This window comes from Salvelinus fontinalis, chromosome 28, assembly GCF_029448725.1.
Source record: "Salvelinus fontinalis isolate EN_2023a chromosome 28, ASM2944872v1, whole genome shotgun sequence".
Taxonomy (NCBI): domain Eukaryota; kingdom Metazoa; phylum Chordata; class Actinopteri; order Salmoniformes; family Salmonidae; genus Salvelinus; species Salvelinus fontinalis.
In genome coordinates, this window is record NC_074692.1 from 18,007,159 (window position 1) to 18,020,504 (window position 13,346).

The following is a 13,346-nucleotide window of genomic DNA, read 5'->3' on the forward strand; positions in this document are numbered from 1 at the left end:
AATCAAACTGTCCACTTAGGAAGCAACACTGATTGACAATACATTTCACATGCTATTGTGCAAATGGAATAGACAAAAGGTGGAAATTATAGGCAATTAGCAAGACACCCCGAATAAAGGAGTGGTTCTGCAGGTGGTGACCACAGACCACTTCTCAGTTCCTATGCTTCCTGTCTGATGTTTTGGTCACTTTGCATGCTGGCGTTGCTTTCACTCTAGTGGTAGCATGAGACGGAGTCTACAACCCACACAAGTGGCTCAGATAGTGCAGCTCATCCAGGATGGCACATCAATGCGAGCTGTGGCAAGATTAGGTCCCACAGTTGACAGTTCAAAAACCAAGCCATGAGGTCGAAGGAATTGTCCGTAGAGCTCCAATACAGGACTATATCAAGGCACAGACCTGGGGAAGGGTACCAAAACATTTCTGCAGCATTGAAGGTTCCCAAGAACACAGTGGCCTCCATCTTCGTAAATGGAAGAAGTGTGGAACCAAGAACACGATGGTCACTCTGACAGAGCTCCAGAGTTCCTCTGTGGAGATGGGAGAACCTTCCAGAAGAACAGCCAGAACAACCTGCTCCAGAGCGCTCAGGACATCAGACTGGGGCAGAGGTTCACCTCCCAACAGGACTAAGACCCTAAACACACAGCCAAGACAACGCAGGAGTGGCTTCAGTCCCTGAATGTTCTTAAGTGGCCCAGCCAGAGCCCAGACTTGAACCCAATCGAACATCTCGGCAGATACCAGTAAATAGCTGTGCAGCAACGCTCCCCATCCAACCTGACAGAGCTTGAGAGAGGATCTGCAGAGAAGAATGGCAGAAACTCCCAAAATACAGGTGTGCCAAATGTGTAGTGTCAGACCAAAGACAACTCAAGGCTGTAATCGCTGCCAAAGGTACTAAGTAAAGGGTCTTAATACTTATGTATATGTGGTATTTCAGTTTTGTACTTGTAAAAACTCCTGAAAACCTGTTTTTGCTTTGTCATTATGGGGTATTGGGAGTAGATTGGTGAGGTAAAAAAACGATTTAATACATTTTAGAATAAGGCTGCAACATAACAAAAAGTGGAAAAGTCAAGGGGTCTGAATATTTTCTGAAATCACCGTATATTCAAATCAGGGCCATTCACCATTACTTATCCAGCCAAATTAATGCATTAACCCTCTGACATATAGTTTTCTCCTCTGCAGTCCCACACATATTCTGTGTTGATGATAATTTGGGTCACGTCATGTCACCTGGACATGGTATGACATTTTAATTACTTGTGCTGTTGTCATAATGCCCTAGCTATGAGTTTATATTTTAATGATGAAGTAGCATCTATACATGATTATAGAATATTTAGGAAAGATAGAAATGCAAATGGAGGTGGTGTTGCCGTGTATGTCCAGAATCATATTCCTGTTTGGCTGAGAGAGGATCTGATGTCAGATTTGGAAGTAATATGGCTACAGGTTAATTTGCCTCACCTAATGCCTATTCTCGTAGGAAGTTGTTGTAGACCACAAAGTGCTAAAAGTCAGTATTTGAATTGTGTGTGTGTAAAAAGTTGGATAATGTATGTGATACCAAAAGAGAGGTTTATTTTCTGGGTGACCTAAAAAGACTGGTTGTCATCAAGCTGTCCACTCAAAAACAAGCTCCAAGCTGTAACCTGTGCCTGGTTCAAGTCATCAGTCAACCTACCAGGGTATTTACAAACAGGAACGAAATCATCCATGTGTAATGATCACATCTTCACTGATGTTGCAGAAATCTGCTTTAAAGCAGTGTCCACACCCATCGGATGTAGTGATCATAATATAATAGCCATATTTAGAAAAAACTACATTGCAAAGACTGGTGCAGAAGGTGAGTTATAATACTGAACAGATACAAAAGAACAAACATGGCAAGTGTACTGAACGTGAGAGAAAAATCAATAACGACTAAGAACTGATGACGGAGTGCTAAATAAAATCCAGGAGTGCCTAATGGCGAAGTGCAGGTGTGCGTAATGAAGGTTGCCAGGTGTGCGTAATGAAGTTTGCCAGGTGTGCGTAATGAAGTTTGCCAGGTGTGAGTAATGCTGGGTTGCCAGGAACAGTGGTTAGTAGACGTCAACGTTGAGCGCCGGAGCGGGAGTAGACATGACTGCACCTCCCACTTGACACACGTCCTCCTGGCAGGACGACGTCAGCCAGTAGGACGGCCCTGAGGGAGAGGAGTGGGCCGGTCCTGACGGGAAGGTGGAACTCTCGGATGAAATTGGGATCTAGGATGTCGTCCTCTGGACTGTACCCCCTCTTAGGTCACCAGTTACTGGAGCTGAACCCCACAATGTCGGGAGTCCAGGAGGGATCTGATGTCAGAGGTGGGACTTCTCTCGATGGCCAGGGGAGACATAGGGGTGTCGTGAGGGGCGGCATCAGCCAGGAGACCAGGAACCACCGGTCTGAGGAGGAAAACGTAAAAAGAGGGTGAGATCCGGTAGTTAGTGGGGAGCTGTAATCGGTAAGTTACCTCATTGCCCCCACAAACCAGGGGCTCAGCTTTAGGCAGGGCAGGCAGAGCGAAAGGTTCCTAGTGGAGAGCCAGACTTGGTCACCGGGATGGAATATGGGTACCTCACTACGGTGGTGGTCAGCCTGCTCCTTCTGGCGGCGGACAGTGCCTCACGTGGGCAGCGTCACAAACCTCCTCTGCACGTCGGAACCACTCGAGAAATATGAACCATCATGTTTCTCTATTTCTCCAGAAGGGACAGTTGGGCATTGCTGACCTGGGTAGATGGCAGGGTAGGCCGGGGGCTGGCTCACTGTGACGAACCGTGGTATGAGGCCCTATGATAGGGGTATGGAGAACATCACTGGTGATGTCGAGGCGATGGAGAACACGGAGGACCTCCTCCATGGAGGTAACCATTTTTCCAGCTGGTCGTCGTGTTGGAGTAGATTACATTGTTAATTAACCGTCTCGGTTGAATCTTCTGCTGCTTCCATATTGTGAGATGTTCTTCGTAGATGCCGGGAGTCAGAAGCAGGTGCAGAAGGTGAGTTATATTACTGAACAGATAAAAAAGAACAAACATGGGAAGTGTACTGAACATGAGAGAGAAACCAAAAACATGTTAGGACTGATGACAACAGAGGGCTAAATAAAGGGAAGCAATCAGGGAAGTGATGAAGAGCTTCTGGTCAGCGGGGTGGTGGCACCGGGATCCTCATCTCTCCCAAGTGGTCATTCTCTCTTTCTCCCCTTACCCATCTGTCTATCGCCTCCTTTGAATTCCATGCTTTCACAGTTACCAGCCCTTTCAAGCTTAACATCCTTATCATTTATCGCCCTCCAGGTTCCCTCGGAGAGTTCATCAATGAGCTTGATGCCTTGATAAGCTCCTTTCCTGAGGACGGCTCACCTCTCACAGTTCTGGGTGACTTTAACCTCCCCACGTCTACCTTTGACTCATTCCTCTCTGCCTCCTTCTTTCCACTCCTCTCCTCTTTTGACCTCACCCTCTCACCTTCCCCCCCTACTCACAAGGCAGGCAATACGCTTGACCTCATCTTTACTAGATGCTGTTCTTCCACTAACCTCATTGCAACTCCCCTCCAAGTCTCCGACCACTACCTTGTATCCTTTTCCCTCTCGCTCTCATCCAACACTTCCCACACTGCCCCTACTCGGATGGTATCGCGCCGTCCCAACCTTCGCTCTCTCTCCCCCGCTACTCTCTCCTCTTCCATCCTATCATCTCTTCCCTCTGCTCAAACCTTCTCCAACCTATCTCCTGATTCTGCCTCCTCAACCCTCCTCTCCTCCCTTTCTGCATCCTTTGACTCTCTATGTCCCCTATCCTCCAGGCCGGCTCGGTCCTCCCCTCCTGCTCCGTGGCTCGACGAATCATTGCGAGCTCACAGAACAGGGCTCCGGGCAGCCGAGCGGAAATGGAGGAAAACTCGCCTCCCTGCGGACCTGGCATCCTTTCACTCCCTCCTCTCTACATTTTCCTCTTCTGTCTCTGCTGCTAAAGCCACGTTCTACCACTCTAAATTCCAAGCATCTGCCTCTAACCCTAGGAAGCTCTTTGCCACCTTCTCCTCCCTCCTGAATCCTCCTCCCCCTCCCCCCCCTCCTCCCTCTCTGCAGATGACTTCGTCAACCATTTTGAAAAGAAGGTCGACGACATCTGATCCTCGTTTGCTAAGTCAAACGACACCGATGGTTCTGTTCACACTGCCCTACCCTGTGCTCTGACCTCCTTCTCCCCTCTCTCTCCAGATGAAATCTTGCGTCTTGTGACGGCCGGCCGCCCAACAACCTGCCCGCTTGACCCTATCCCCTCCTCTCTTCTCCAGACCATTTCCGGAGACCTTCTCCCTTACCTCACCTCGCTCATCAACTCATCCTTGACCGCTGGCTACGTCCCTTCCGTCTTCAAGAGAGCGAGAGTTGCACCCCTTCTGAAAAAACCTACACTCGATCCCTCCGATGTCAACAACTACAGACCAGTATCCCTTCTTTCTTTTCTCTCCAAAACTCTTCAACGTGCCGTCCTTGGCCAGCTCTCCTGCTATCTCTCTCAGAATGACCTTGATCCAAATCAGTCAGGTTTCAAGACTAGTCATTCAACTGAGACTGCTCTTCTCTGTATCACGGAGGCGCTCCGCACTGCTAAAGCTAACTCTCTCTCCTCTGCTCTCATCCTTCTAGACCTATCGGCTGCCTTCGATACCGTGAACCATCAGATCCTCCTCTCCACCATCTCCGAGTTGGGCATCTCCGGCGCGGCCCACGCTTGGATTGCGTCCTACCTGACAGGTCGCTCCTGCCAGGTGGCGTGGCGAGAATCTGTCTCCTCACCACGTGCTCTCACCACTGGTGTCCCCCAGGGCTCTGCTCTAGGCCCTCTCCTATTCTCGCTATACACCAAGTCACTTGGCTCTGTCATAACCTCACATGGTCTCTCCTATCATTGCTATGCAGACGACACACAATTAATCTTCTCCTTTCCCCCTTCTGATGACCAGGTGGCGAATCGCATCTCTGCATGTCTGGCAGACATATCAGTGTGGATGACGGATCACCACCTCAAGCTGAACCTCGGCAAGACGGAGCTGCTCTTCCTCCCGGGGAAGGACTGCCCGTTCCATGATCTCGCCATTACGGTTGACAACTCCATTGTGTCCTCCTCCCAGAGCGCTAAGAACCTTGGCGTGATCCTGGACAACACCCTGTCGTTCTCAACTAACATCAAGGCGGTGGCCCGTTCCTGTAGGTTCATGCTCTACAACATCCGCAGAGTACGACCCTGCCTCACACAGGAAGCGGCGCAGGTCCTAATCCAGGCACTTGTCATCTCCCGTCTGGATTACTGCAACTCGCTGTTGGCTGGGCTCCCTGCCTGTGCCATTAAACCCCTACAACTCATCCAGAACGCCGCAGCCCGTCTGGTGTTCAACCTTCCCAAGTTCTCTCACGTTACCCCGCTCCTCCGCTCTCTCCACTGGCTTCCAGTTGAAGCTCGCATCCGCTACAAAACCATGGTGCTTGCCTACGGAGCAGTGAGGGGAACGGCACCTCCGTACCTTCAGGCTCTGATCAGGCCCTACACCCAAACAAGGGCACTGCGTTCATCCACCTCTGGCCTGCTCGCCTCCCTACCACTGAGGAAGTACAGTTCCCGCTCAGCCCAGTCAACACTGTTCGCTGCTCTGGCACCCCAATGGTGGAACAAACTCCCTCACGACGCCAGGACAGCGGAGTCAATCACCACCTTCCGGAGACACCTGAAACCCCACCTCTTTAAGGAATACCTAGGATAGGATAAAGTAATCCTTCTGACCCCCCCCTTAAAAGATTTAGATGCACTATTGTAAAGTGGCTGTTCCACTGGATGTCATAAAGTGAATGCACCAATTTGTAAGTCGCTCTGGATAAGAGCGTCTGCTAAATGACTTAAATGTAATGTAATGTAAAATGATGAAGTCTAGGTGTGCCTAATGATGAGGCACAGGTGTGCGTAATGAAGTTAAAGTTTAAAGTGAATCTTTATTTAACTACACAAGTCAGTTATTAAGAACAAATTATTAAAGGTGAAGACTGCCAGGTGTGTATAATGTTGGGTTGCCAGGACCAGTGGTTAGTAGACCTGCAACGACGAGCGCCAGTGAGGGCGATCAGGAGTAGACATGACATAAATTGAGAAATTACATAACTACACTAAACAAAAAGAAGAAACCATACTATGCAACAAAGATACATGAAATAAAGAATGATAGTAAAATGCTCTGCAGTACTTTAAATTAAATTCTAAGTAAGAAATCAAAATTTGGCTCCATCTTTCATTGAGGCAGCTTTTGATGTCATTGATCATAACCTACTGCTGAAGAAACTTAGGTATTATGGACTTGCATCCTATGTCTTATAATGGATTGACAGTTGCCTATCTCATAGAGGTAACGGAAGCCTCTCTCATGCAAATTTAGTTACGTATGGTGTACCTCAGTGTGGGGTAGGGCCATTATTGTTTTCTGTTTTTACAAATGACCTACCACTGACTTGAATAAAGCCTGTGAGTCTATGTACGGTGACGACTCAAACAGTATACACATCGGCCGCAATATTAAAATAAATAACTGAGAAACTTAACAAAGAGCTCCAGACAGATTTATAATGGGTAACTAGCAAAAGGCTGGGGCTAAATATCTCAAAAACTAAAAGCATAATTTTTGGGACATATCACTCGCTCAGCGCTAAACCTCGTTTAGATCTATTAGTGAATACTGTGGTTATTGAGCAAATTGAGGCAACTTAACTGCTGGATGTTGCTCTGCCTTCTTGACATCTCAGTCGACCAGACAGGTCCTAAAGGCTCTAGTATTGTCGCACCTGGACTATTTTATTTTTATTTTATTTCACCTTCATTTAACCAGGTAGGCAAATTGAGAACACGTTCTCATTTACAATTGCGACCTGGCCAAGATAAAGCAAAGCAGTTCGACACATACAACAACACATAGTTACACATGGAGTAAAACAAACATACAGTCAATAATACAGTGAAAAATAAGTCTATATACAATATGAGCAAGTGAGGTGAGATAAGGGAGGTGAAGGCAAACAAAATATATATATAAATAAAAATATAAAAGGCCATGGTGGCGAAGTAAATACAATATAGCAAGTAAAAAAAAGTAAAAAAAAGTAGAGATAGTAGAGATAGAAAAAAGTAGAGATAGAAATAATGGGGTGCAAAGGAGCAAAATAAATAAATAAATAAATACAGTAGGTAAAGAGGTAGATTGTTTGGGCTAAATTATAGATGGGGTATGTACAGGTGCAGTAATCTATGAGCTGCTCTGACAGCTGGTGCTTAAAGCTAGTGAGGGAGATAAGTGTTTCCAGTTTCAGAGATTTTTGTAGTTCGTTCCAGTCATTGGCAGCAGAGAACTGGAAGGAGAGGCGGCCAAAGGAAGAATTGGTTTTGGGGGTGACCAGAGAGATATACCTGCTGGAGCGCGTGCTACAGGTAGGTGCTGCTATGGTGACCAGCGAGCTGAGATAAGGGGGGACTTTACCTAGCAGGGTCTTGTAGATGACCTGGAGCCAGTGGGTTTGACGACGAGTATGAAGCGAGGGCCAGCCAACGAGAGTGTACAGGTCGCAGTGGTGGGTAGTATATGGGGCTTTGGTGACAAAACGGATGGCACTGTGATAGACTGCATCCAATTTATTGAGTAGGGTTTTGGAGGCTATTTTGTAAATGACATCACCGAAGTCGAGGATTGGTAGGATGGTCAGTTTTACAAGGGTATGTTTGGCAGCATGAGTGAAGGATGCTTTGTTGCGGAATAGGAAGCCAATTCTAGATTTAACTTTGGATTGGAGATGTTCGATGTGAGTCTGGAAGGAGAGTTTACAGTCTAACCAGACACCTAGGTATTTGTAGTTGTCCACATATTCTAAGTCAGAGCCGTCCAGAGTAGTGATGTTGGACAGGCGGGCAGGTGCAGGCAGCGATCGGTTGAAGAGCATGCATTTAGTTTTACTTGTATTTAAGAGCAAATGGAGGCCACGGAAGGAGAGTTGTATGGCATTGAAGCTCGCCTGGAGGGTTGTTAACACAGTGTCAAAAGAAGGGCCAAAAGTATACAGAATAGTGTCGTCTGCGTAGAGATGGATCAGAGAATCACCAGCAGCAAGAGCGACATCATTGATGTATACAGAGAAGAGAGTCGGTCCAAGAATTGAACCCTGTGGCACCCCCATAGAGACTGCCAGAGGCCCGGACAACAGACCCTCCGATTTGACACACTGAACTCGATCAGAGAAGTAGTTGGTGAACCAGGCGAGGCAAACATTAGAGAAACCAAGGCTGTCGAGTCTGCCGATGAGGATGTGGTGATTGACAGAGTCAAAAGCCTTGGCCAGGTCAATGAATACGGCTGCACCGTATTGTTTCCTATCGATGGCGGTTAAGATATCGTTTATGACCTTGAGCGTGGCTGAGGTGCACCCATGGCCAGCTCTGAAACCAGATTGCATAGTGGAGAAGGTATGGTGGGATTCGAAATGGTCGGTAATCTGTTTGTTGACTTGGCTTTCGAAGACCTTAGAAAGGCAGGGTAGGATAGATATAGGTCTGTAGCTGTTAGGGTCAAGAGTGTCCCCCCCCTTTGAAGAGGGGGATAACCGCAGCTGCTTTCCAATCTTTGGGAATCTCAGACGACACGAAAGAGAGGTTGAAAAGGCTAGTAATAGGGGTGGCAACAATTTCAGCAGATAGTTTTAGAAAGAAAGGGTCCAGATTATCTAGCCCGGCTGATTTGTAAGGGTCCAGATTTTGCAGCTCTTTCAGAACATCAGCTGACTGTATTTGGGAGAAAGAGAAATGGGGAAGGCTTGGGCGAGTAGCAGAGGGGAGGGCAGTGCTGTTGACCGGGGTAGGGGCAGCCAGGTGGAAAGCATGGCCAGCCGTAGAAAAATGCTTATTGAAATTCTCAATTATAGTGGATTTGTCGGTGGTAAAAGTGTTTCCTATCTACAGTGCAGTTGGAAGCTGGGAGGAGGTGTTCTTATTCTCCATGGACTTTACAGTGTCCCAGAACTTTTTTGAATTTGTGTTGCAGGAAGCAAATTTCTGCTTGAAAAAGCTAGCCTTGGCTTTTCTAACTGCCTGTGTATATTGGTTTCTAGCTTCCCTGAAAAGTTGCATATCACGGGGGCTGTTCGATGCTAATGCAGAACGCCATAGGATGTTTTTCTGTTGGTTAAGGGCAGTCAGGTCAGGAGAGAACCAAGGGCTATATCTGTTCCTGGTTCTAAATTTCTTGAATGGGGCATGCTTATTCAAGATGGTGAGGAAGGCATTTTAAAAAAAATATCCAGGCATCCTCTACTGATGGGATGAGATCAATATCCTTCCAGGATACATCGGCCAGGTCGATCAGAAAGGCCTGCTCGCTGAAGTGTTTCAGGGAGCGTTTGATAGTGATGAGTGGAGGTCATTTGACCGCTGACCCATTACGGATGCAGGCAATGAGGCAGTGATCGCTGAGATCTTGGTTGAAAACAGCAGAGGTGTATTTGGAGGGCAAGTTGGTTAGGATGATATCTATGAGGGTACCAGTGTTTACGGAATTGGGGTGGTACCTGGTAGGTTCATTGATAATTTGTGTGAGATTGAGGGCATCAAGCTTAGATTGTAGGATGGCTGGGGTGTTAAGCATGTTCCAATTTAGGTCGCCTAGCAGCACGAGCTCTGAAGATAGATGGGGGGCAATCAGTTCACATATGGTGTCCAGAGCACAGCTGGGGGCAGAGGGTGGTCTATAGCAGGCGGCAACGGTGAGAGACTTGTTTTTAGAGAGGTGGATTTTAAAAAGTAGAAATTCAAATTGTTTGGGAACAGACCTGGATAGTAAAACAGAACTCTGCAGGCAATCTTTGCAGTAGATTGCAACACCGCCCCCTTTGGCCGTTCTATCTTGTCTGAAAATCTTGTAGTTGGGGATGAAAATGTCAGAATTTTTGGTGGTCTTTCTAAGCCAGGATTCAGACACGGCTAAAACATCCGGGTTGGCAGAGTGAGCTAAAGCAGTGAACAAAACAAACTTAGGGTGGAGGCTTCTAATGTTAACATGCATGAAACCAAGGCTATTACGGTTACAGAAGTCATCAAAAGAGAGCGCCTGGGGAATAGGAGTGGAGCCAGGTACTGCAGGGCCTGGATTCACCTCTACATCACCAGAGGAACAGAGGAGGAGTAGGATAAGGGTACGGCTAAAAGCTATGAGAATTGGTCGTCTAGAGCATCTAGAACAGAGAGTAAAAGGACGTTTCTGGGGGCGATAAAATAGCTTCAAGGAATAATGTACAGACAAAGGTATGGTAGGATGTGAATACAGTGGAGGTAAACCTAGGTATTGAGTGATGATGAGAGAGATATTGTCTCTAGAAACATCATTGAAACCAGGTGATGTCATCGCATATGTGGGTGGTGGAAATGAAAGGTTGGATATGGTATAGTGAGCAGGGCTAGAGGCCCTACAGTGAAATAAGCCAATAAACACTGACCAGAACAGCAGTGGACAAGGCATATTTACATTAAGGAGAGGCATGCTTAATCGAGTGATCAATAAGGGTCCAGTGAGTAGAGGTTGGTTGGGGTCACGGCGATCCAGACAGCTGGCCGGGTAGATGGCTATCGGTAGAAAGATAGCATAGGATGGAGGTCTATTTTTAGACACCTCGTGCGTTTCCGTCGGTAGATTAGTGGGGTTCCGTGTCTTGTAGAGGGGATCAATCCAATTGGCAAAATAGATATAGTGACCCAAGAAAAATAATTTAAAAAATTGTCCGAAATACTTATTAAGATAGCAGCCGATAAGACAGCTAACGATTAGCGGGCCCCAGGTGAGCGTTCAGGTAACGTCGCGACGGAGGTGCCAGTTGGATAACTCCCTCGGGCAGATAACGTCGGCAGTCAATCGTGAAGGCCCGGTGGGGCTCCGTATCTGCAGCAAAAAAAAAAACGGGTCCGGATAGGTGACTGTAGCCCAGGAATGGCTGATGGAACTCCTCAGCTGGCTAGCTCCGGAATAATTTAAGTTTGCTCCGGGATCGACGTAAGCCAATAGTCACACGGTTTGCAGCTAGCTAGCTGCGAAATCAAGGTGCAAATGTCCAGAGCCTGCGGCTGAAATCCGGGGAAACTGAGAGAAAAAAAAGGCCCGGTATGCTCCAGTCCGAGTCGCGTTGCACAAAAGTGCCGGTAGATTATCGAGCTAAAGGAATAGCTGATGACCACAAAACGTGGGCAGCTGAAACACCAACGCTAGCCAGCAAGCCGGCTAACTTCTGGGCAGCTTCAAATTAGCTTTCGGCTAGCTTTCGGCTAACTTCTGGTTAGCTTTCTGGCTAACTTCTGATTAGCCCCTGGTTAGCTTCACTGTGGATTTTCAGATTTGAGGTAAATAATACTTTTTTGTTGTAATTGGTGAGGCGGGTTGCAGGAAAGCTTTTGTAGTTGAGTTCTTGGATAATAAAAAATATAAAAGATATGCGAAGAAGGTGTAAATATATATATACAGGACAAGACAGTACGAGGACAAAAATGACGTCTGAACTGCTAAGCCATCTTGGATTTTAGACTACTTTAGACTACTGCCCAGCTGTGTGGCCATGTGCTGCAAAGAAGGGCATAGGTACGTAAATTGCAGTTGGTCCAGAACAAAGCATCACTTATTGCACTTACAGTGCCTTTGGAAAGTATCCAGACCACTTGACTTTCCCCCCAAAAAATGAGGCTACAGCCTGATTAGAAAATTGATTAAATTGTATTTTTTTCTTCTCATCGATCTACACACAATACCCCATAATGACAAGGCAAAAACCGGGTTTCTAGGAATGTTTCCTAGTTTAACTCTGAAATATCATATTTACATAATTATTCAGATCCATTAATCAGTACTTTTGTTGAAGCACCTTAGGCAGTGATTACAGCCTCAAGTCTTCTTGGGTATAATGCTACAAGCTTGGCACACCTGTATTTACGGAGTTTCTCCCATTCCTCTCTGCAGATCCTCTAAAGCTCTGTCAGGTTGTATGGTGAGCATTGCTGCGCAGCTATTTTCAGGTCTCTCCAAAGATATTAGATTGGGTTCAAATCCGGGCTCTGGCTGGGCCACTCAAAGTCATTCAGAGACTTGTTCGAAGCCACTCCTGCGTTGTCTTGGATGTGTGCTTATGGTCGTTGTCCTGTTAGAAGGTGAACCTTTGCCCAAGTCTGAGGTCCTGAGCACTGTGGAGCAGGTTTTCATGAAGGACCTCTCTGTACTTTGCTCTGTTAATCTTTGCCTTGATCCTGACTAGCCTCCCAGTCCCTGCCGCTGAAAACATCCCCCACAGCAAGATGCTGCCACCACCATGCTTTGCCATAGGGATGGTGCCAGGTTTCCTTCAGACATGACGCTTTGCGTTCATGCCAAAGAGTTCAATCTTGGTTTCATCAGACCAGAGAATCTTGTTTCTCATGGTCTGAGAGTCTTTAGGTGCCTTTTAGTAAACTCCAAGCGGGCTGTCATGTGCCTTTAACTCAGGAGTAGATTCCGTCTGGCCACTCTACCATAAAGGCCTGATTGGTAGGGAGCTACAAAGATGGTTGTTCTTCTGGAATGTTCTCCCATCTCCACAGATGAACTCTAGAGCTGTCAGAGTTACGATCGGGTTCTTGGTCACCTTCCTGACCAATGTCCTTTTCCCCCAATTGCTCAGTTTGCTGGGGCGGCCAGCTCTAGGAATAGTCTTGGTGGTTCAAAACTTCTTTCACTTAAGAATGGTGTAGGCCACTGTTCTTGGGGACCTTCAATGCTGCAAAATTGTTTTGGTGATCCTTCCCCAGATCTGTGCCTCAGCATAATCCTGTCTCGGAGCTCAACGGACAATTCATTCGACCTCATGGCTTGGTTTTTGCTCTGACATGCACTGTCAACTGTGGGACCTTATATAGACAGGTGTGTGCCTTTCCAAATCATGTCCAATCAATTGAATTTACCACAGGTGGACTCCAATCAAGTTGTAGAAACGTCTCAAGGATGATCAATGGAAACAGGATGCACCAGAGCTCAATATCAAGCCTCATAGCAAAGGGTCTGAATACTTATGTAAAAAGTTTTCTGTTTGTGTTTTTATACATTTGCAAAAGTTTCTAAAACCCTGTTTTCGCTCTGTCACTATGGGCTATTGTGTGTCGATTGCTGAGGACTTTTATTTATTCAGTCCATTTTAGAATAAGGCTGTAACGTATCAAAATGGGAAAAAAGTCAAGGGGTCTGAATACTTTCCGAATGCACT